Source organism: Euleptes europaea, chromosome 8 (genome assembly GCF_029931775.1).
Source record: "Euleptes europaea isolate rEulEur1 chromosome 8, rEulEur1.hap1, whole genome shotgun sequence".
In the NCBI taxonomy this organism is placed as follows: Eukaryota; Metazoa; Chordata; class Lepidosauria; order Squamata; family Sphaerodactylidae; genus Euleptes; species Euleptes europaea.
The window spans coordinates 13160597-13185593 of NC_079319.1; the positions used below are offsets into that span (position 1 = coordinate 13160597).

Below are 24997 nucleotides of genomic sequence, written 5' to 3' on the forward strand. Positions count from 1 at the left end.
CAGTTTACAAGCACCTTCCCTCCCACTCCCCACAACAGACACCCTGTGAGGTAGGTGGGGCTGAGAGATTGTGAGTAGCCCAAGTTCACCCAGCTGGCTTCGTGTGGAGGAGTGGGGAAACAAATCCAGTTCACCAGATTAGCCTCCGCCGCTCATGCGGAGGAGCGGGGATCAAACCCGGTTCTCCAGATCAGAGTCCACTGCTCCAAACCACCATTCTTGTTTGTTTTTTATATGCCGAGAATCAAACCAGTTTACAATCTCCTTCCCTTCCTTTACCCATAACAGACACCTTGTGAGGTAGGCGGGACTGAGAGAGTTCGGAGAGAACTGTGACTAGCCCAACGACACCCAGCTGGCTTCATGTGTAGGAGTGGGGAAACCAACCCGCTTCAATAGATTAGAGTCCGCTGTTCATGGGGAGGAGTGGGGAATCAAACCCAGTTTTCCAGATTAGAGTCCACCACTCCTAACCACTACACCACACTGGCTAGACACGATAACAGTGTTGACCTGGTGGAAGAATGGAGTGAGAAGGGAGGAGGAATGAAACCCAGCCCCATCTTCCTCTCTTGAACTGACATCTTCATCGATTTTAAGTCGGGGAGGGAGGCTACGTGTACGCCACACATGTCAGGACCCATGTGCACAACGCCCATTTGCACATGTGGTTCTTGTGCAGCTAGGCATATGTACCTGACTGCCTGTTTCCATGCGTGGATGCCCCTCCCACAGCTGCATTGGGGTTTGAAAATGCAACCATGTTCCTGTCACTGCTTGCTTAAACAGTACGGACAGGTGGAAATACACCATCCTATATTAAAAGTTAGGTAAAATGCCCAGGGGTGGATTCGGAACCATTGCTGTGATCGCAAAGCTTGGCAGCTTGTTAGCCATGAAAGGAGAAAATGCGAACCACTTTTAGGGTCTGTTAGCTTAGAAAGAAGGCGGTTAAAGGGAGATATGATAGAGGTCTGTAAAATTATGCATGACATAGAAAGAGTGGACAGGGAGAAGCTTTTCTCCCTCTCTCATAATATCAGAATGTGGGGTCATCTCCTGAAGCTGGAGGGTGAGAAATATAAAACAGATTTATTCATACAACACATAGTTAAATTGTAGAACTCCCTGCCCCAGGATGTGGTGATAGCTGCCATCCTGGAAGGCTTTAAGAGGGGAGTGTTCATGGAGGAGAGGGCTATCCATGGCTACTAGTAAAAATGAATACTAGTCATGATGCATACCTATTCTCTCCAGGATCAGAGGAGCATGCTTATTATCTTAGGTGCTGTGGAACACAGGCAGGACAATATTGCTGCAGTAATCTTGCTTGTGGGACTACTAAAAACACCTGGTTGGCCACTGTGTGAACAGACTGCTGGACTTCATGGGCCTTGGTCCGATCCAGCATGGCCTTTCTTATGTTCTTATGTCCACATCTTTAAACAGATGGGTGGGTTTCTGAGTTATAACAGGAAGGTACTGAATTTTCTAGGTAGTTCCCTTTCAGTGTAAAACTTGGGAACTGAAGACCTCAGATGCCTTCTGAAATCGCACCTACTCTACAGTAAACCTAAGATAAAGTATGTCGTATCGGATATCAAGGATAGCACCCACTGCCCTGTTCTTGGTAGATGTCAAGCTTCCATCCATCCAAGAAGGTATCTTGATCAGAAGTCTTATTTGCAGACATTGGTGGCCTTTTGTCTTGGGGTCAGGATAGGTGATGGACCCCCCCTACCTCTACTGTCCAGCCGAACAGTTAACATCCTCCTCACAAGCCCCCATCTCTGTGACCCCGCCTGCAGAAGTGAGGGAGGTGGCAACCAGGGATGGGGCTTTTCGGTGATGGCCCCTCGCCCGTGGAATGCCCTTCTCCTTGAAGCTCACCTGGAGCCTAACCTACTCTCTTTTAGCTGTCAGGCCATTTCTTTTTCCCAGGCTTTTTACTAAGGAGGTTGATCTTTTATAACGGTTTTACAGTCTGTTTCTAGCCTGAGATCTGTTTTACAAGTAGCGTTTTAGTCTGCTCAATGTTCTATGCTGTTTTTATGCTCTGGCTGAGTTTTTAATTGTTGAATTTTTTAACTGCTTTTTTATGACCCAGTCTTGTTTGGGACCTATGAGCACATGAATCTGCCTTACACTGAATGAGGCCCTTCGTCCAACAAGGTCAGTATTGTCTACTCAGACTGGCAGCGGTTCTCCAGGGCCTCAGGCAGCAGCCTTTCATATCACCTACTACCTGATCTTTCTAACTAGGGATGCTGCGGGTTGAGCCTAGGAACTTTTGCATACCAAGCAGATGCTCTGCCATTCAGCTAGGACCCCTCCCATAACTCAAGCAGGTCTCTGGAGAGGTGACAGATGAATTTTATAAGTAAATAAATAAATGAGGCTGCTTTACACTTTATTCAGCCATTGTTTACACTGACTGGCGGCAGCAGTCTCAGGCAGAAGGCTTTCCTAGATTTCTAACCAAAGACCTTTCTGAACTGGAGTTGTTGGGGATTGGACCTGCGACCTAATGCATGTGCTCCACTGAGCTTGTCTATAGCCCTCTTCATAGTACAGTGAATGCACGTATGTCCTGCATGCATGGGTGTACATCTGCTTGTATGAAAGTGCCAACACTTTGCAATTTCAACGAGGGACCGGTACCTGGATAAATGTGGGGCTAGTAGCACATATTCAGCTGTACGTGCATTGAATGTAACATGAGAATTACTCAACGCATGATTTTTTTTAAAAAAAATGTATACATTGTACACGGATTGTATGTACATTCACTGCAACAGGGCTTTTCTTCAGCAAAGGAGAAAGGGAGGGTGGGGAGAGAGAGAACATTTCACCTTCTTATGATACATGTTGCAATTATTACTCAAGGAGAATACAGAGCTCCCAATGTAGAAACTATGTTCAAAGCAGATGTTCTAAGCGATGGGTACGTCTTTTCAGTGCCAGGATGATAAGCAGGATTATGGACACCACATGAGAGAAGATTTATGCTTTTATGGTATGCCTTTAGACTAAGGATTGTTTTATAGATACCATTTTATGATGCTTGTTTTATGCAGTTTTTATGCCCTTGGATTGTTGTTATGGTTTGTATTAGTATTGATCATATCTGCCTGCCTGCCTGCGTCCCTGTCTGTCTATCTACCTACCTTTCTAGGTAGTTTTATGCTATTGTTTTTACCTTTTCAGCCGCCTCAAGCAGGTCTCTGGAGAGGCATCATATAAACTTTCTATACCCTTTTCAGTTTTGCACTGATATAAATCTGTTCGCCTCACCATTCTCCCAAAATGGGTCTCTAGAGGGGTTAGGTCAGAGTGGTAGGAACCTGTGGTAGAAAAAGCCTGGTGCGGAGTCCTTTTGAAGCCTGAACGTGACTTAATCAGACAACTAAAATCTCTGGCTCTGACGCCTGACCTTATGCTGACAGAGTATTTGCCTATTCCTCTCGAAATACAGTCATAACAAGCACCTGAGAATATTTATGGTTTCTTTTGCACAGCCAACGAGTGACATCTGCAGTAAAGTTTTCCGTTCACATTAAGAGTCAGGCACCTGTGCCATGTAGGGTTCTCTGGAAGACACCATAGACTCTCACGCACAAATCAGGTTTGTCAACCTCCCCTTCCCCGATACTTTTGACAGATGGGCCTCAATTTAGGTTGTAAGATCCTCTGGCCAGGGGCTCGTCCACCACTTACATTATTCTGTAAACTGCCTCGCGCACTAATGATGTAATGCTGGTTATAAATAATAATAATGATAAATATTTATTCATATAAAGGGGCCAGCAGTTTGGGGTAGGGTTGCCGGGTCCCTCTTTGCCACAGGTGGGAGGTTTTTTGGGTGGAGCCTGAGGAGGGTGGAGTTTGGGGAGTGGGGGGACTTCAATGCAGAGAGTGCAGAGGAGAGTGACAAGGATGATCGGGGGCCTGGAGACCAAGCCCTACAAGGTAAGGCTGAGGGAGTTGGGAATGTTCAGTCTGGAGAAGAGGAGGTTCGGGGGGGGGGCATGATTGCTCTCTTGAAGTATTTGAAGGGCTGCCACTTAGAGGAGGGCAGGGAGCTGTTCCCGTTGGCAGCAGAGGATAGGACTCACAATAATGGGTTTAAATTGGAGGCGGAAAGGTACCAGCTTGATATTAGGAAAAAATGTTTTACCGTACGAGTTGTTCGGCAGTGGAATCAGCTCCCTAGGGAGGTGGTGAGCTCCCCCTCACTGGCAGACGTTAAGCAGAGGCTGGACAAACACTTGTCAGGGATGCTCTAGGCTGATCCTACATCAAGCAGGGGGTTGGACTAGATGGCCTGTATGGCCCCTTCCAACTCTATGATTCTATGAATGCCATACAGTCCAATTGCCAAAGTGGCCTTTTTCTCCAGGTGTAACTGATCTCTATTGGCTGGAGATCAGTTGTAATAGCAGGTGATCTCCAGCTAGTACCTGGAGGTTGGAAAATCTAGTTTGGGGGTAGATTGGCTTTGAACATTGCGCTCTTACAAGATCCGTCTCTGCCTTTTATAAGTCTTGTCTTTGGGGGCAGGTCTATTCTTTTCCTTCCAACAACACACGACTGTATATATCTTACACGATGCCGTGTTCCAAAGCAGCTTTTGAAGCAATGCTAGAGTGGCCTGTTTCTAATTTAGCTTCCTGCTTTAACTTTGATCTCCATCCTGAAAACTTGGAAGGCAAACAAGCAAGCCAACATCACCTCTTTAGGATTCAGAATCTGCTTGCCCATCAAAGAAGAAGAAAAGCTTTTTTTTGCTTACACAGAGCATCCCGCATCCAAGCTCCCATCTTCCTTTACCTAAGGTCTAAGGTAAAAAAGGACAGAGGGGCCATTGTTCTTTAATCCAGGTGTGGAGAGCTGAAGACTTTTCGAGAGAGTCACCATCAGGTGAATCAGCTATTGCGAGCATTCGCAGATAAAGGAGAAAAATTTTCTATTACAAAAAAAAAAAAAATCCTCCCTCTGCAACGGGCGACACGCCCTTCTGAAGAATGGCAGTTGCACAATGCAGATCTGCGATGAGAAATGGTTGACTGATCATCGCTCCTCCTGAAGCGCTAAGCCTGGCATCAGAGGCTAAAGAAATCCTCAAAAGCCCTACGTTCAGGGTAGTTCAATCACGGGTCAGCGTCACCAAGGCTGGCATCGCACTTTCAACCTCTGAATTCTTCCTCCCCACACATTTTGTTTTAAGCAATGATATAATGCAATACTTCGTAGCCAAAGGGCAGAAAAGGTTTAGTGGGAGTTTTAGGTCGTTTATGCCTGGGAGTTTTACCTGGGATTAGATGCTCGCTCGAGCCACACTTTTCTCTAGCGAATTCCAGAATTGCTGTGCACCACCAAAAGTCACTATGCTCAAATCTGGAAGTGTCTCCCCGCCCCTTGAGAATGATGCTTTGTAACTGGCTGTAGTGTTTACTGTGAGAAAAACATCCAGTTCCTCTCCCCCCCACCGCGGAAACCCAAGTGCTATGGTAAAATCCATTTCACAAAAAGGAGCACTTTTAAAGAACGGAACAAGGGCGGGAGAACCGAAGCCTCGTTTTCAAAGCCATTTTTATGTGACAAAGAACTCTGGCTGGGAGACGAAAAACCAGGAAGCATTTGAGTCCCTGCCCCCTGAAACGCTGCTTTGTAATTAGCAGTAGGGCTTACCGTAAAAAAAGTTTTTTAAAAAGCCCTGCGTACTTTGGATTATGCATGGAGAGGAGGACAATTTGACCCAGGCTGATCTCAGGAGAGACTGAAGAATCGGGATTTCACAGCAATGGGAAGACCCAGGATTTGCAAGGGCTGGACACGAGGTCATCTCTAATGGACAGAAAACTCATGCATAACTCCAAGGAACAACCGAATCAGTCTGAGGGCGAACATGAGTCCAAGTACCCATGCATAAATGACCTTAGGAAGCCACAGGGGCTAGGGATGCTTGGAAATTAGGCTCCAAAACCTTTTTCCCATCGAGAACCGAGGTTCACACCCCCCCTCGTCTCCCTCACTAAGATGCCAGGAAAGAGCACTTCCCTGAAAAGATCTCTGAGCTGCTTCGGGGTTTTTAAGGGAGGTGTATATAAAGTTTTTTAAAACCATCATTGGAAAATGGGACTTTTCATTGGTTGGAAATGCATGTTTGATACAGGTACAGCCCTGAAGGAGATGGGTTTGGATGCAGCTTCCTGCTATGGACTGAAATGTGGTAACAAACCAAGAGTGCAATGCCACATAATTTGGGATACAGCTCACTCGCATGCCTAGATCTCATCCCTGGATGAATGAACTCATGCTGGCCAACTCATGTTTGCCACATAGTAATGCGTAATACACCTTCTTGGGAAGGCAGCATGGTATAGCCTGATTTTGTCAGATCTCTTCTTTCCCACCTGTTGGCCAGCTGGGCTGAGAAGCCACAGAAGTGCAGTAAGTGCAGTTGGGGGTGGGGAGGAAAATGGGGGGGGGAGCTTTTCCTTAGCTGTGATGTACAATCCAAGCCGGGGGGGGGGGCTATAATTCTCACCTTTGTATTTGCAGATGAGCATTACCATATGTTCTTATTTTTGAGCATGGGTTATATGAGCTTGGTAATGCCTCTAGTACAGAAAGAAGAAGAAGAAGAAGAAGAAGAAGAAGGAGAAGGAGAAGGAGAAGGAGAAGGAGGAGGAGGTGGTGGTGGTGGTGGTGGTGATTTTTATATGCCAACTTTCTCCACCACTTAAGGAAGAATCAAACCAGATTATAATCGCCTACCCCTCCCCACAACAGACACGGTATGAGGTAAGTGGGGCTGAGAGAACTCTAAAGAGCTATGACTAGCCCATAGTCACCCAGATGGCTTCATGTGTAGGAGTGGGGAAACATACCTAGTTCACCAGATTAGCTTCCGCCACTCATGTGGAGGAGTGGGGAATCAAACCCGGTTCTCCAGATCAGAGTCCACCACTCCAAACCACCTCTTTTAACCACTATACCACGCTGGAGCCAGTGGCCTAACTTGGGATAAGGCAGCGTCATAGGTCCACAGGTCCATCTACTTCAGCATCCCACAGCAGCTGGCCAAATGGCACTGGCTGCCATGGCAAGGCTACAAGCTGAGCACCAAGGCACCAATTTGCTTTCAGCATCTACCATTCAGTCACACTGCCTCTGAACATGGAGGTTCCATTTAGCTCATAGCCATTGGCAGCGGTGTTCACCCTTGGATTTGTCCAATCCCTGTTTCAAGCCATGTACATCAGTGCACATAGCCGGTGATGAAAAGGAACACTTCCTTTTGCCTTCCCCATATCTAATGCTGATCAGTTGCATTAGGTGACCCCTAATGACATGGATCAGTTTCCGCCAGCAGCTTCACTGGGAAGGTTTCTTCCGCCGGAGGAGAGCCCCTCTGCTAATGGGACGGATCTGCAGGATCCAACTCTGGAGTTCTAATAAAAAGGTAAGACACAGACAGGATCTACAGCCTGGCCCCACTCCTGCCCCACTCTTTTCCTTCCCATCCGTGAACGCACATGAAGTGCATTCTGAATCTTATACTGAATCAGAGCATTGGTCTATCACTGTAAGTAGTACTCTCCTCAGACTGGCAGGGGCTCTCCCGGGTCTCAGACTGAGGTCTTCCCCATCACCTACTGCCTGGTCCTTTTAACTGGAGATGCCGGGGATTGAACCTGGGACCTTCTGCACATCAAGCAGATGCCCTGCCACTGAGCCACGGCTAACATAAGAAAAGCCCTGCTGGATCAGACCAAGGCCCATCAAGTCCAGCAGTCTGTTCACACAGGGGCCAACCAGGTGACTCTAGGAAGCCCACAAACAAGACGACTGCAGCAGCATTAACCTGCCTGTGCTCCACAGCATCTAAGATAATAGGCATGTCCTCTGATCCTGGAGAAAATACGTATGCATCATGACAAGTATCCATTTTGACTAGTAGCCATGGGTAGCCCTCTCCTCCATGAACATGTCCACATCCCTTTTAAAGCCTTCCAAGTTGGCAGCCATCACCACATCCAGGGGCAGGGAGTTTCACAATTTAACTATGCTCCTCCCCCTCTTCTCTCTGTTTCCCTGGAAATAAACTTCAGTGAAGAAAGCAAATGGAACAGGAACCTGTTTACTGCCAGCTTGCATGACACTGCATTGGGTCACTGGTAACCATGAGGCACGGGGACAAGAGGGAAGGAGAAGGAGGAAGATCATTGTTTAAAGGAAGACCTTAGGGTCAAGTGAAAGGCAGCCTTGGCTTAAAAAAAAAGACAGAAGCAGAAGCAGACAGAAGTAAGCTGTCCTTCAATATCAGGTCCTGAAAAGGAAATATATGGGCTCTTCATATTCACTGGTGACAGTAGCATCCAAGGGGAAGGGGTAGAACATCTGTTTTGCATGCCGAAGGTCACATGTTCAGTCCTTGGCACTACCAGTTAAGAGGATTTTATGTATATAGTATTTATTTAAAACATTTGTATCCCACATTTTTGCACAGAAGGAAGGGAGGGTCAGTAAGATGAACAAAACAAAGTTTTCAGCTGCTAGTGGAAGACAAGGATGGGGGGGGGGGGTCAGACAAATTTCCCTCGGGAGAGAATTCCACAGGTTTGGTGCCATGATCCAGAAGGCCCTTTTTCCGGTTGCAACCTCTCCAGCCTCAGGTGACAGAGGCACCCATAGGAGGGCCCACAAAGATGGTCAGGTAGGTTCATATGGGAATAGGTGGTCCTTAAGGTACGCTAGCCCTGACCTGGATGGCCAAGGCAAGCCTGATATCATCAGATCTCAGAAGCTAAGCAGGGTGAGAGTGGTGTTAAGAGCGGTGGTCTGGAGCGGTGGGCTCTGATCTGGAGAGCCAGGTTTGATTCCCCGCTCCTCCACTTTAGTGGCGGATGCTAATCTGGTGAACTGGGTTGGTTTCCCTGCTCCTACACATGAAGCCAGCTGGGTGACCTTGGGTTAGCCACAGCTCTCTTAGAACTCTCTCAGCCCCATCTACCTCACAGGGTATCTATTGTGGGGAGGGGAAGGTGATTGTAAGCCGGTTTGATTCTGCCTTAAGTGGTAGAGAAACTCGCCATATAAAAACCAACTCCTCTTCTTCATCTTCTTCCTGGCTAGTACTTGGATGGGAGACCACCAAGGAATACCAGGGTCGCTATGCAGAGGAAGGAAATGGCAAACCACCTCTGAACATCTCTTGCCTTGAAAACCCTACTGGGTTGCCATAAGTCGGTTGGGATTTGACGACACTTTACATACAAGGTATGCTAATTTCAGACAGTACAGGGCTGTAAAGGTCAATATCAACACCTTGAATTGGTCCCACAAACAAATTGGGAGCCAGTGCGGATGGAATGAGACTGGAGTGATATGATCCCTACGGCCCACTCCAGCCAACATTCTGGCTGCAGCATTTTGCAGACTGCACTGCAGTAAACAGCAGGCTTCCACAGCAGAGTGGCGATTCGAACCTGGGACTCCCGAACCCTAGTCTGACAGTCTAACCACTGCACCACGCTGTGTGCCATCTAACAACCACCCTACTTACATGGCACTGGCGGGATGTTAATTTGGTTGGCCCACATCCTATTAGCAAAGCCACCAACGAAAGGCCTCAAAGAATAAATGGAGAAAGGCATATAAAAGAAAGGCAAAGCATGCATGACTCAGAGCTATGTGTTGTACTTTCCGCTAATGTAATGGGTGGCACAGGAGAATGAATTGCTATCACTTTTGTGGTGCTGTAGCAATACTCCATTATGAGAAGACAAGAGTCACTGGGGGGGAAAAACAGTCATGCTAGGAAAAGTTAAGGGCAGCAGGAAAAAAGGAAGACCCAACAAGAGATGGATTGACTCTATAAAGGAAGCCACGGCCCTCAGTTTGCAAAATCTGAGCAAGGCTGTCTAAGATAGGACATTCTGGAGGACTTTGATTCATAGGGTCGCCATGAGTCGGAAGCGACTTGACGGCACTTAACACACACACAGCAATACTCTCCCTCTTGATGGGCTGCCAACTCCGGGTTGGGAAATTCCTGGAGATTTGGGAGTGGAGCCTGAGGAGGGCAGAGTGTGGGGAGGGGGAATCTCAGCAGGGTATGATATCATAGAATCCATTCTCCGAGGCAGCCATTGCCTCCTAGGGAGCTGATCTCTATAGTCTGGAGGTCAGTTTTAATTCCAGAAGATCTCCAGGTCCCACCTGGAGGCTGCCAAAAACCTCACTGAGATATAGGCGACTTCCTTTTAGAATGCAGAGCTAACAGTGAACCCTAACCAGCGAGTCTGAATGCAGGTAGACTACAAATTTAAAAAGGTAGTTGAAACAGTCTCCCCAGGAAATCTTGGGAACTGGTTCCTAAGAAGCAGGCTAGCTCTCGCTTACATTCTCAGCACCTTCCTAAACCGCTACACTCCCTCAAAGTGCAATTCTTCGGGAAGAAGTCATGAGAATTGAGATGGCCTATATAAAAACTAACATGTCTGTAACGTAGATATGTTCAAAACCTCACTGGGGGATTTATCCTGAATAAAAATGGTTTGGGGAAAGATTCCTTTGCCTCCTTTAACCTTACAAAACGTAGACTCCAAACGAGCCAAAAGGCACGTTGGAGTCCCAAATAAAGCACCCGGCGAAAACGGCAAGCTTAAAAAACAATTAAGGTGCCAAACAGGCGGAGAGGGAGGATCTGCGGTGAAACGCCTGAATCACAACAAAAGCTACTTTGTAAACAAAGGAGAAGTTTTTTTCCAGCAAAAAACTTCCTCCTTACAAGCTGCTATGATACCAGCATCTATGCGCTCACTCTCTTCCACTTCCCCACACCCGAGGAGGTGAAGAAATAGAAAGCAGAGTCATCTGCAAGTCAGTGGCGTTCCCTAAGAAGTGCTATTATCTGCAATTATACATTTGTGGGTTACTACACTCGGCCCCTGGCTTACGTAGCGCCCAGTGTTTCCAAGAGATAGCTTGGCTGTCGTTGCCAGCACAGATAAGAAATTAAGGGGAGGGCTGACAAATTTTGTTCTGTGATGTTGAAGCACTTCTCTAAAACTCTGACAGTCAGGAGAATTACACCATCCTAAAGGATCTCAAGATCTCCTGAAGAGCAACCGGTGAAATGCCGGCACCATCTGATGCAATCTGAGGGAATAATGGATGCTGGACAAGGGGAGTGGAAAGGTGTGCAGGTAAAACCGCCAGCGTGGTGTAGTCGTTAGCCTGTCGGAGTAGGATCTGGGAGACCCAGATTCAAATCTCTACTCAGACACGGAAGCTTGCTGGGTGACCTTGGGCCTAGTGGCCTGCTCTCAGTTTAACCTATCTCACAAGGTTGTGGTGAGGATAAATTGGCAAAGTGGAGAATGTTGTAAGCCACTGTAGGTCCCCACTGGAGAGAAAAGTGGGTTATAAGTGAAGTAGAATCATAGACTCATTGAGTTGGAGGGGACCACCAGGGTCATCTAGTTCAACCCCCTGCACAATGCAGGAAATTCACAAATGGCACCCCCCCCACACACACACCCCAGTGACCCCTACTCCATGCCCAGAAGATGGCAAAAAAAAAAATCCTCCAGGACCCCTGGCCAATCTGGCATGGAGGAAAATTGCTTCCTGACCCCAAAATGGTGATCAGCATTTCCCTGGGCATGTAAGAAAGGGCCACGAGAGCCAAACACTGACGCAAACCTTCCTGCCCTCCTTCTGAAGATCTGCCTAAGTTCACAGAATTAGCATAGCTGACAGAAGGCCATCTAGCCTCTGCTTAAAAACCTCCAAAGAATAGATATAAATATACAACACAACATATTTCAAAAGCAAAATGCATGGACAGGCTGTGTTTTCAATCATTCCAAATTCTGGGCCAATTCTACAATCCTAAAACTCTGCAGACCCACCAGATTTCTGTCCAAGGGAAGCACAGGGAGTTATGTAGTTCAGACACACTCCAAAATTGCTGAGTCATGTTCACCTCTGGTTTTACAGGGTTCATTAGAAATTGTTCATGCATCTTCAAGCTTCTCTCTTTAGCCCATAGGACTGAAAGCCCCCCCCCCTTAAAGGTAAGCATCTCAATATACTGAATGCTGTAATTGCCTGATGCGATCATGAGAAAGCAGGTGAAACAGTGACCTGATATTAGAGCCAGCATGGTGGTGTGGTTAAGAGCGGTGGCATGGAGCAGTGGACTCTAATTCTGGAGAACCGGGTTTGATTCCCCCACTCTTCCATATGAGTGGCGGATGCGAATGTGGTGAACAGGGTTGGTTTCCCCACTCCTACACATGAAGCCAGCTGGGTGACCTTGGGCTAGTCATAGCTCTCTTCGAGCTCTCTCAGCCCCACCTACTTCACAGGGTGAATGTTGTGGGGAGGGGAAGGGAAGGTGATTGTAAGCTAGTTTGATTCTTCCTGAAGCGGTAGAAAAAGTCGGCATATAAAAACCAACTCTTCTTCTTCTCTTTCTCCTTCTCCTTCTATTACCCATAGGGAGCATGCTGGTGGGCCTCAGCTTCATATCCATGAGCCAGAGCCCACAATATACACTGGAGTCCCCAAGCAAACCATCAGTCCGTTTAGTCCAACATCCTGTTTCATACCATGAACAGTTGCCCTAGAAGGCCTATAAGCAGGACACGGAGACCAGGGCTCCTCCTGCTTTGGTTGGTTTGGGGACTGAGACAGTATGACTCGCTCTAGTGGACTATCTCCATTTGCAAATGGGTAAAGGTGATGCTTCCTTGTCAATCCTATCTGTGGCTCTCCGATCAACTGCCCAATGGTTTTTCTCTGATTATAACCAGAGGATCGCCATTGGAGATGCCAAATCATCTCTTTATCCTCCAGCACATCCTCCATCTTTGGCTGGGATGGTTTCCTGCACACCCAGTTGCATGCAAAAGACCTGAACCATACGTGTGGGAACGTCCCTTGCAGGTGTGGCTCTTCTTCTGGAATAGCCACTTAAATCAATGGAGGCGCACCAGTGTCATTCCCATGAGCTGTGGGAGGTTGCAGCCTCTGCCCTGCTTGAATCCTGAAATAAATAAACTAATCCACACAAGGCAGATTTCTGCAGTCGCAATGACACATCTCTCCTTTTGAAAGAAAAGGCACGCGATGTGACAGGGTGGGTGGCCCGGTACTCTCCATCAGCATCCTCTGGCACACACACTGACATTGCACAGGTAATAGCTTCAATCTCCAATGCAAATCTTTGGCCTAGACAAAACAGCTACTTGCTTTTACTGCCCTGAAAGCATGAATTTGATCCTGCAAAGTGCATGGCACCCCCACTGTGCAGTACAGACAGGTTTGGAAGAAGGAGGAGTAGTAGTTTGTTTTTATATGCCGACTTTCTCTACCACTTAAAGAAGAATCAAACAGGCTTAAAAGCCCTGAAAGCATGAATTTGATTCTGCAAAGTACATGGCACCCCCACTGTACAGTATGGACAGGAGGAGGAGAAGAAGAGTTGGTTTTTATATACTGATTTTCTCTACCTTTTAAGGAGAATCAAACAGGCTTACTATCTCCTTCCCTTCCTCTCTCCACAACAGACACCTTGTGAGGTAGGTGAGGCTGAGGGAGCTCGAAGACAACTGTGACTGGCCCAAGGTCACCCAGCTGGCTTCATGTGTAGGAGTGGGGAAAACAACCTGGTTCACCAGATGAGAGTCTACCGCTCATATGGAGGAGTGGGGAATCAAACCCAGTTCTCCCGATCAGAGTCCTCTGCTCTTAACCACTACATCACGCTGGCTCTCAAGCCATCACCCACATAGGTGCATAACAATAGTATGATCAACACTGGAGATGCATGCAACGTCTTTCAAAACAACTCAGCAGCCATGCCAGCAAAGTTCATTATGCTATTATACAAGGAGGTGGTGGATCCTTAATTCCTCCTTCTTTAAGACACCATTATTTATTTCATCCTTTTAATTATTTAATTACATGTAATCTGGATTATTTCAAAGCGACGCAGATGCGCTCACAGCCTTTGCACAATCTGTGCATTTTTAGTTATAACAGGCTAAAAACTAGGAAACAAGCAGATTCCTCCAGCATTGTCCCCATTAGGATTTGCTCGTCTTTAATCCAGGGGTTTTGCACTGGCAATTTTATGTCGAACTCTGGGGAACTCGGAAGAGCAGAGCTCATGCTCGTCCCCGCTTCCCCTGCAGCCATAGAGGCCACAAACCAAGGGGGGGGGGTGTCACAAGGGCATACAGTTATGCAACCCTGAGAACTGGGGATCGTGGGAAAAGCGTATCCATGTGTTGCAACATAAATAACAGAAGCCCCTTTCAAATGTTTCTGGCACACAAGGAGCTACATTTGAAGGTTGTTTTTTTTTTTACTGTTGTTCCTATGATTCAGAGGAATGCAATTGCGCAATTCTGCAAGAGAGAAACATCGAAATAAAGAGAATCCCCTTCAAAACCAGCCATCTCTGTGCCAATTATGTTTTAAAAGCCAAAAAAAAAATGCTTTCCAGAACACGAAAGATAAGTTTGAAAGGTTTTCCCCTCCCACCCCCAATATCAGGGGCCTGGAGACCAAGCCCTATGAGGAAAGGATAAGGGAGTTGGGAATGTTTAGTCTGGAGAAAAGGAGGTTGAGGGGGGACATGATTGCTCCTTTAAGTATGTGAAGGGCTGCCACTTAGAGGAGGACAGGGGGCTGTTCCTGTTGGCAGTAGAAGATAAGACTCGCAATAATGGTGGTGTAGTGGTTAAGAGCAGTGGTTTGGACCGGTGGACTCTGATCTGGAGAACCCGGTTTGATTCCCTACTCCTCCACATGAGCGGTGGAAGCTAATCTGGTGAACTGGATTTGTTTCCCCACTCCTAAACATGAAGTCAGCTGGGTGACCTTAGGCAAGTCACACTCTCTCAGCCCCACCTACCTCACAGGGTGTCTGTTGTGGGGAGGGGAAGGGAAGGTGATTGTAAGCCAGTTTGAGTCTCCCTTAAGTGGTAGAGAAAGTCGGCATATAAAAACCAACTCTTCTTCTTCAAATTGAGGGTGAAAAGGTATTGGTTGGATATTAGGGGGGGAAATTTCAGTAAGAGTTGTTCGACAGTGGAATCAACTGCCTAGGGAGGTGGTGAGCTCCCCCTCACTGGCAGTCTTTAAGCAGAGGCTGGACAAACACTTGTCAGGGATGCTCTAGGCTGATCCTGCATTGAGCAGGGGGTTGGGCTAGATGGCCTGTATGGCCCCTTCCAACTCTATGATTCTATGATTTTTGTTTCAATTTTGCAACACACAGGTGTGTTTTCCTAGGAGCCCTAAAACTGAAGATCTCATAATCATGTAAATATGGGACTTAAAAAAAAAAACTCTAAGTGTTCATAGTCTACATGGACTCCAGGGAAAACAAACTAAACACACCAAAAACTCTGAACATCTCTCTGATTGCTCGTTGGATCACCCATAGATTGGTGTTTGATCCAAAGAGCAGTCCAAGGGGTGTGGAGGACCACAAAGGAATTGCAAAATCTTCCCTAACCGGATTTCGTTATTATCCCTACTATAAGCCACGCGGTTCACCTCTCAGAGCTTCTTCTACCATTGGCTGAGTTGTAGCAAACATGCAGAATGTTCACAAACATTGTAACTGCTGCAAGAGAAGTTACACAAGTTTGACAACGACTGCAGCGTATCAGAATGCACTAGTTGGTCTAATTACCCGATGGGAAAATCTTAAACAAGACCCAGGGGCAGGAAGAATCATGTTCCATTGGTGGGAGGAGTTGCTGACAATGGCGAGATAAAATTTGGGGTAGGACTGTTGGGGGGGGGAATTTGGTAAAATTCGGGTTCGAGTTTATTGGCTCCCCCCCCCCCCCCGGGAAAACCCGAACGCTGAATTTCCTATAATGGTAAAGGTAAGAATTCAGCTTTAAATTCGGGATTCTCGAAAAATTCAGCCATTTAAACCTATTAAACCCATTTCGTGGCTTTTCACGGCTCCTGGGGGGTAAGGAGGGGGCTTAAGAAAGAGGGGCATGAGAGAGAGCAAAAGATACTGAGCTACAGGACAGAAAGGCCAAGCAGTCAGCGAAGTTGAGGAAATCTTTCATAGGGCCCAACTAGGGTTGCCAAGCTCCATGTGGTGTCCGGAGATCTCCTGCTATTACAACTGATCCCATGTGACAGAGGTCAGTTCACCTGGAGAAAATGGCTGCTTTGGAAGGTGGACTCTATGGCATTATATCCCACTGAAGTCCCTCCCCTCCTCAAACCCCACTCTCCTCAGGCTCCACCCCCAAAATCTCCAGGTATTTCCCAACCCTGAGTTGGCAACCCTGGGCCCAACATATGCTGCTACTGGTAAGGTTGGCAAAGTGGCAAATGACTAGGGAAGTCATGTCAGGAAGGCTAGGAGGAACAGAAGTCGTAAGGAAGTATTAAAAAACAATTAGCAGAATCTTTCACTGTGGGCCTAATATAAAAGAAATCATTTTTTGAGAAGAGATGGTCAATATCTTCAGCCATGGAGGCCACATTCTCCTCGGTCAAGCTGTCTAGGGTACGGAGGTTCCTCAGTAATGAAATCCTCAGCAGGTTGGCTGTGGAGAGTCTGGAGGTTCAAGACCGAAGTCATTGTTCCTGTACTCAAGGGCATCACTCCTGTTGAGAAATAGAAGATTGCCCAGTGTCCTTCCAGAGGCCTCAGCAGAGATCTTCCATTTCCCATTTGGATAAGGTAACCACCAGCAGATAGATGTGGGCCAAAACTCTCTTACTTCTACCTATCAGCACTGCTTGTCCAGCAAACTTACTCAGGACGTTGGGGGGGGGGGGGAATTCCACTTCTTACTGGGCAGGAGATCCCCCAAGTGGGAAATGGGGAAGATACCGCTCGTTTCTTGCTTGGGGAGACAATGGCCAGGTTCTCAAGGCCAAAATGGCACAAGGACAGTGTGTGTGTGTGTGTGTGTGTGTGTGTGTGTGTGTGTGTGTGTGTGGAAAATGGCAGCAGAGTCCACATGCAAATTTTTTTTTTTTTTTTGCTGTCAAGTCACAGCCAACTTATGGAAACCCTGTAGGGTTTTCAAGGCAATAAACGTACCGCTGAAAAAATGGGCAAAATATATTTGACTGTTGGGGGGTGACTGCTGTCTTCATGCCTTTGCTTGTGGGTTTCCTGGAGGAATCTGATGTGTAGGGTTGCCAATCTCCAGGTACTAGCTGGAGATCTCCTGCTATTACAACTGATCTCCAGCCAATAGAGATCAGTTCACCTGGAGAAAATGGCCACTTTGGCAATGGGACTCTATGGCATTGACGTCCCTCCCCTCCCCAAGCTCTGCCCTCCTCTGGCTCTGCCCCTAAAACCTCCCACTGGTGGCGAAGAGGGACCTGGCTACCCTACTAGGTGGCCACCATGAGACACAAGATGCTGGATCAGATGGACCCGTGGTCTGATCCTGCAGGCCAAGGGAAGCTGGCAAGAGATCAGCCTTCTCACCTCTTGGATGATCACTCTGTTTGCTTGATCTTAATTACCACAGCAGCTCACCAAACTGGGGGATTCCACTGAGGAAATGTTAGAAGTAAATTCTGGATAAAGATCTGAAAAGAAGATGCCTTTGGCTGTGTCCTTCCGACACAGGCGCGAAATGGAGGGAATCTTGAGAGCCCCTCTAAGAAACACTGGTGGTAATCAAAGCAAGCATCATGGGATGGATGAAGGGGTGGCTGATAAAGCAGTAACAGAGTTAGGTAAGGGCAGGGCCTACACCGTGAATGTCCTTGAGGGTGATTGTGTTCATTCGCCCACACATCAATCTAGGAATCCTATCAGTCTTGTTCTTGCTACAGATAATCTCTACCGCTCTTTTTTTATTCCCCTTTTAAGTGCTGGCCCCATCTTCTTGGATATCTCAGGCTTTAAGCCTTTAGGGCAAGAGATGTGCCACACTCTACTTACAAGTGTTTAAAAAAAAGAGAGAGAGAGAGAGAGCAATGTAACTTTTATTACATTATATAAATTATCATTTGTAACCTGCATACTGAATAAGGTGAAGGACTGCGGCAGGATTCACCTCAAATATGCAATTTTTTGTTTAGTCCTGGTGCATCTTTAACAAGAAATGTATAAATTACTAGAAACTAGATTATTTCCCATAGATTATGGAAGAGGAATTAAAGTTAAAAATATAATGATCTCTTCCCCCTCTGTTTTTCATTTTAACTTTTTTTCTCCCCCCCCCCGTCTTTCGAATCACTTGTGCCATTAAAGTATTCCTCTCGTATCTGTAATAGTAAAATATACAAGAATATGTATAAAATGTTAAGTCCTCGCTCAATAATGATTCAACCGTAGTTATGTTTTGTGGGGTTTTGTTTGTTTTGTTGGTTGGTGGCTGGTGTTTTGTATTGATGTTGTTATTTTGTGCTTTTTTGGGTGGGGGGGGGACTGTGTTTTGTTAATAAAAATTAAAAATTAAAAAAAACAGAAACTAAATTATTTCAAAAGTGGCTGCTGAAATCTTCGAGTGGAGTACAAAAATATATTCAGAAACTGGGGGGAGGGGAGGGAAAAAACAAATTTGGGCACGCATACAAAAACTTGTCAGACAAAGATAGTATCAAGAGTGAGAGGGGAGGGAACCCTGAGGCGCTGGCAGTTTCTCCCCTTCCCCCCTGCAATACTGGGGGGAAATGACATAAGAAAAATAATAATAATATTATTTTATGAGATGAAATGTGTGCTTTATATCTGTCAGGGACCTGGGGCAGTGTAGTGGCAGGAATGTGATCCAGGAAATCCCCAGTTCAAGTATCACCTAAGCAATGAGTTCACTAGAAGTAAGACAACAATTTGTAGACTTCAGCCCCACACCTCCTTGATCTGCAACTTGGGTTCCCAGGTCCCTCTTCACCACCGGTGGGAGATTTTTCAGGCGGAGCCTGAGGAAGGCGGGGTTTGGGAAGGGAGGGACTTCAACGCCATAGAGTCCAATGGCCAAAGCAGCCATTTTCTCCAGGTGAAAACTGATCTCTATCGGCTGGAGATCAATTGTAATAGCAGGAGATCTCCAGCTAGTACCTGGCAGCTGGCAACCCTAGCAGGGTTTGGGGAGGGGAGGGGCTTCAATGCCAAAGAGTCCAATTGCCAAAGTGGCCATTTTCTCGAGGTGACCTGATCTCTATCGGCTGGAGATTAGTTGTAATAGCAGGAGATCTCCAGATAGTACCTGGCAGTTGGCAACCCTGTCTGCAACAGGAGAGATATTAAACAACTTCATCCTCCCTGGAAATATGGCTGCAAAGACCAAGGATCATTGTTGTGTAGGGTTGCCAGCCTCCAGGTGGTGGCTGGAGATCTCCCGCTATTACAATTGATCTCCAGCCGACAGAGATCAGTTCCCCTGGAGAAAATGGCCACTTTGGCCATTGGACTCTATGGCATTGAAGCCCCCCCTCCAACCCCTGCCCTCCTCAGGCTCCACCCCCAAAATCTCCAGGTATTTCCCAACTCAGATCTGGCAACCCTACTGTTCTGAAGGCTTTGAAACATATGAAAGGAGAAAAGTAAATTCAGATTATTATTTAAAGAATTTCTGTACTAGGAAAGTTGGACAAAAATGGAAGCCATGCTATAGAACACTAGAGGCACCTGGTTGGCCACTGTGTGAACAGACTGCTGGACTTGATGGACCTTGGGCTGATCCAGCAGGGCCTTTCTTATGTTCTTAACTATCAGCAGGGAGAGTCTGGAAATAAATATTTCCCTTCAGCTGCTTCAATGGTTCTCTGTGTATCTACAAGGTAGATGAGCTAGGCTCATGTCTAGTTCTGGGTGACGTGCTTTAAGAAAGGTAGTTCATCTAGAGAAAATGGCCACTTTAGCAATTGGACTCTATGGCAATGAAGTCCTTCTCCTCCCAAACCCTGCCCTGCCCTCCTCAGGCTCCGCCCCAAAAATCTCCTGCCGCTGGCAAATAGGGACCTGGCAACCCTATTTCAAATCCCTGAAGGATCATCGCATGGACGAGGCCAAAGACTTGTTCTCTGTTGTTCCAGAAGGCAAGACTGGATCTAGAATTACAGGAGGGTGGGTTCTGGTTAGACATTAGAAGAAACTTCCTGCCTGCAAGAGGGGTGTGACAACGGAAGCAACTACTTCGAAGAGGAGACCTCCACTTCGCTGGAGGTCTTCAAGCAAAGTTGGAGGTCTTCATCCATCAGTGAGGAATGCTCTAGCTTTGATTTTATAGCATTGAGCAAGGGGGTTGGGACTGCCTACAAGGCCACTTCCAGCTCTAAGGCTCTATTACTGTCAGCAGAAGGCCTGAGCCTCTCCCTGCTCTCTGTCTCCTCATGAGTGCCTCAGCTGAGTCAGCAGGAAAAGAGCCAAAACTCCCACACCCCGTCCCTTGTGAGAACTATCACTGATGGGGCCATCCGTGATCTATTGTGCAAGTTTCTTGGTTGCCTGGGAACCTTCCTATGGAGACTTTATACCCTGCCATGGTCTCCTGCTATTCTTTCAACTTGAATCTTCCGCCTTGTTTTTTACTAACATCACGAGGTCTAGTTTGGACATTCCCTTCTTGTGCTCAGGTGTAAGCCTCAAGCAGGGCTCCGCAGGCAGTTCTTTCCATCTGTCCCATTATATTTGCCTGTGTGTAATATATATTCTTTTTAAAAATAGAATCGTCTCTTGATGGAAGCCCCACGAAGGAACAGGAGACCAGTAACAGCCAACCTTCAGGTCGTTCAACAGCAATAGCCCATTTACTCATGCATTTATTCACATGTTTAGGTCCCCAAAGGCCATAAAAGCGAAAACAAACAAGCAAATAAATTTAAGATCAACAATACACACAAAAACACAAGTTAGCCAGAAACACAGTAAAAGCCTAGACATCTCTACTTAGCCCAAAGGCTTGCTAGAACATGAAGATTTTAGTCCTCCTTCTGATTACTAAAAGAGAAAGAGCTAGGAGTGCTCCATGGAGAGGGAGGGAGAAATCCATAATCTCGGGGCTACCACTGACAAGGCCCCCATCACGTGGCAAGACTTTCCAAGCTTCATCGGATGACTTTAGGGTCCAGGTAGGTTCATAATGAAGAAGGCCCAAATTATGTATGGTTTTAAGGGTCAAAGGTTTTAAGGGTCACTTTCAATTTGGGCCAGAAAAACTGGTAACCAACAAAACCAAATTTTATATACGGTAATGAAGTCATGTTACTGTAAGCGCATTCCTGCCCACTGTCCAAAGCTGATGGTCTGATATGGAAACCTCATATGTTCACTTCATTGCCTCATGATGAATGTCTCCACTAAAAACTACAGAATCGTGCATAGTGCTATAGGATTAAACTTATTTTGTGTGTGTTCAGTTTCACCCCAGTGGCGGCAGCTGAGAATGCCCACCCTGAACTGAAGAACAGTCCTAGAATGCACAATGGCCAGGGAGAAGATTTCGGTTGCTTATACTGCATTACGCTTGGCGACTGTATTATCCTCAAATTTATCTAGTATGCATCGCACGTTGCACCATATACAATCTATATATTTAAATGCCCTACTGCCTGGATGCTGATACAGCAGGAAGGCTTACAACATCCACTGGCATAAAATTCTATTTTCCTTTTTTCTGGCAGTGGCATCTTGAACTTTTTTTTTTAATGCTGCACCTAACCCTACCCGATTTTTTGGAAGCTCTGATGAAACTACTGTGTGCAATGCCAATGAAGAAATGACCCATCTGCTTAAAAAAAAAAAAATCTCGCTGGGGAATTTTCGTGCAACAATGTCCTAGTTCTCATCACAGAATGACCAGCGGCTTGAGGGCACAGTGAAGCAATCAGATGACCGTTTCATCACATCCCCCCTGCAGTACGGGTGGGACTTAACCTGTACAGCCGTTTAGAGAAAGCCTTTCATTTGCAGCAATCTTGTCCACTGTATAAACTACCATGGCTGATGGGGGAAATGAACCTACCGCTTCCTGGGTCCAGGGTTGGACCTTCTCTTCTTCATAGTTCTATGATTCTCCAAAGATTACACAGGTACCATTCAAAAGCAAACTGGTAATACAATCAAGTCATAGCAAGTTCATACCATAGCTTCAGATGGTGGGGGCAACTGAAGCAGGGCCTCCAAAGAAGGCTGGAGTGTACAGGTAGGTTCATGTGGGAGAAGGCAGTCATTAAGGTATGTTCGTCCAGGCCATTCTGGGCTTTAAAGGTCAATAACCAGAATCCTGAATAAAGCCCAGAAGCAACTGGAAGCCAGTGTAGACGGGAACAAGACTAGGATTATACGGTTCCTATGGCCCACTCCAGTCAACACTTTGGCTACAGCATTCTGTACCAATTTAAAAGATGCAAGTAGCAGGTTATATGAAAGACCTCTACCCGAGACCCTGGAGAGCTGCTGCCAGTCACATCAGGCAATACTGCCCTTGATTCACCAACCCAATGGTTGGTATAAGGTATAATGGGTTCGAGCAATCTTGTCCATTTGACCATCTCAGTATCTGACCCCTGCTTTCTCCCACATGTGTGAATCAGGCATACTGTTCCTAAGAGTTGCCTGCTACTCTTCTGAGAAACAAAACAAAACGCTTTTGCTACTCAGCCAGTGGAGGAGACCAAGATATGTTTTTACAGATATCTGTCTGACTTATCTCTCGCCAACATCAGATACACGGATTCGTACAACAAAGGGGGAATTTCACAAGTTGGGAATAAAAAACAAACAACCCTGAGAGTCATTAAGAGTTTGGAAATTGCACTTCAGGTAGATGAAACCTTATAATCAAAACACTATTTTACAAGTAAGACTGAAATACTAAAAAGGACTGTGTTCAGACAGATCTCAAGAGTTTTCCCTTCCTTAGAAACGGGGAAGGGGGGGAGCGTAAGAAGGTGGTGGAGGAAGAAATCTCAGTGCTTGAACGGGTAGGCGGGTCTCCTTATGAAATGAATCAGACTTTTCATTCAGTTTTATAAGAAGCCTCGCTTCAAGCAAGGGCTATAATTACCTTTTGTTGCAAATCGGATGTGCAGTAATTACAGTGTGGTTAGAATCCAATACAATGTATGGAACTCATCTAATAGTGTACTGATCATGTTAATCTTCCCTTGTGTCTAGTAAGGGGCCAAGCACTGAAGGGGAAGAGAGCAGGGATATTTTTAGCAGGACCTGGGGATAGGGGGACAGCCCGGGCATAAGACCATTGCAATGCCATGGGCCATTTTAGGTTATCACGGAAATTGTGGCAGTGACGAGTCCCAAATTACTGTCTGCACTGGTTAAGAGACAGCCAGTATGGTGTAATGGTTAAGGCCGGTGGACTCTAATCTGGAGAACCAGTTTGATTTCCCACTCCTCCACATGAAGCCTGCTGGGTGACCTGGGGCCAGTCACAGTTCTCTCAGAACTCTCTCAGCCCACGCGGAGGCAGGCAATGGCAAATCACCTCTGAACGTTTCTTGCCTTGAAAACCCTACGGGGGTTGCCATAAGTCAGCTGTGACTTGATGGCACTTTCCACCACCATGCTGGCTAAGAACATAAGAATAGCCCTACTGGATCAGACCAATAGTCCATCTAGCCCAGCATCCTGTCTCACACAGTGGCCATCCAGTTCCTCTGGAGGTCCAATGACAGGGCATAGAGGCTGAGGCCTACTCCTGATGTTGCCTCCTGGCACTGGGATTCAGAGGTTTACTGCCTCTGAATATGGAGGTCCCCTGTAGTGTTGGGTTAAGATAAGGATGATCTGGGTTCCTATGGAGGCTGAGGCCTTCTCCTGATGTTGTGCCTCTGAATGTGGAGATTTCCTTTAGTTACCATGGCTGGTAGCACTGATAGACCTGTCCTCCATGAATCTGTCTAATCCTCTTTTAAACCATCTATGGTCTTTTATGCATTGCTGTTTCACTCACCGTCATCCCTTCAACGACTTCAGGGAGGACCTTTTTGTGTTGATTATGCATGCCATTTCCGACCATCAGAGGTTGCCTCACTCTACCCCTGCATTTTGCCCACAATTTGAAATTGGAGATAAAACAGGTCCCTTAAAGTGCGGGCAAAACGCAGGGAAACACAGGGGGAAGAGCGAGGTGACCTCTGACGTTCGGAAATGGCATGCATAATCCAAACAAAGACCTGAAGTCATTGGAGGGGTGGCAGCAAGTGAAACAGCCATGCATAAAAGACCTATGCCTGCGACAATCACTACATCCTCTGGCAGCGAATTCCACATTGTAATCATTCTCTGTGTAAAGAAGTATTCCCTTTTGTCTGTCCTGAATCTACTGCCCACCAGCTTCATTGGATGCCCTCAAGTTCTAGTATTTTGGGAGAGGGATAAAAAGTTCTCTTTATCAACCCCTCTCCACCCCATGCATAGTTTTATAAACTTCTACCATGCCGCACCCCCCCCCCCAAGTCATCTCTTTTCTAAACTGAAAAGTACCAGACTGTTCAGCCAGCGTGGTGTAGTGGTTAAGACCGGTGGTCTGGAGCAGTGGACTCTGACCTGGAGAACCGGGTTTGATTCCCCACTCCTCCACATGAGTGGTGGAGGCTAATCTGGTGAACTGGATTTGTTTCCCCACTCCAAATGAAGCTAGCTGGGTGACCTTGGGCTAGTCACACTCTCTCAGCCTCACCTATCTCACAGGGTGTCTGTTGTGGGGAGGGGAAGGGATGCTGATTATAAGCTGGTTTGATTCTTCCTTAAGTGGTAGAGAAAGTCAGCATATAAAAACCAACACTCCTTCTTCTTCTTTCCTCATAAGAAAGGTGATCCAATTCCTTCTTGGTTGCCCTTTTCTGTACTTTTTCCAGCTCAGCAGTGTCCTTTCTGAGATACGGCGACCAGGACTGCACACAATATTCCAAATGAGGCCACACCACAGATCTATACAGGGTCATTTCCAGAGAAATTATGCTTGGTTTCCTTTGCCTAATAAAAATAGCGTGTAGACAT

The 24997-nt window shown here is 46.5% G+C and overlaps 1 protein-coding gene across 1 annotated transcript in view; it reads right to left on the reverse strand.

Moving 5' to 3' along the window:
• The window catches only part of NSMCE2 (NSE2 (MMS21) homolog, SMC5-SMC6 complex SUMO ligase), a 222108-nt gene that overhangs the window by 13964 nt on the left and 183147 nt on the right, over positions 1–24997 (reverse strand). The gene's annotated exons all lie outside the window — the stretch shown is intronic.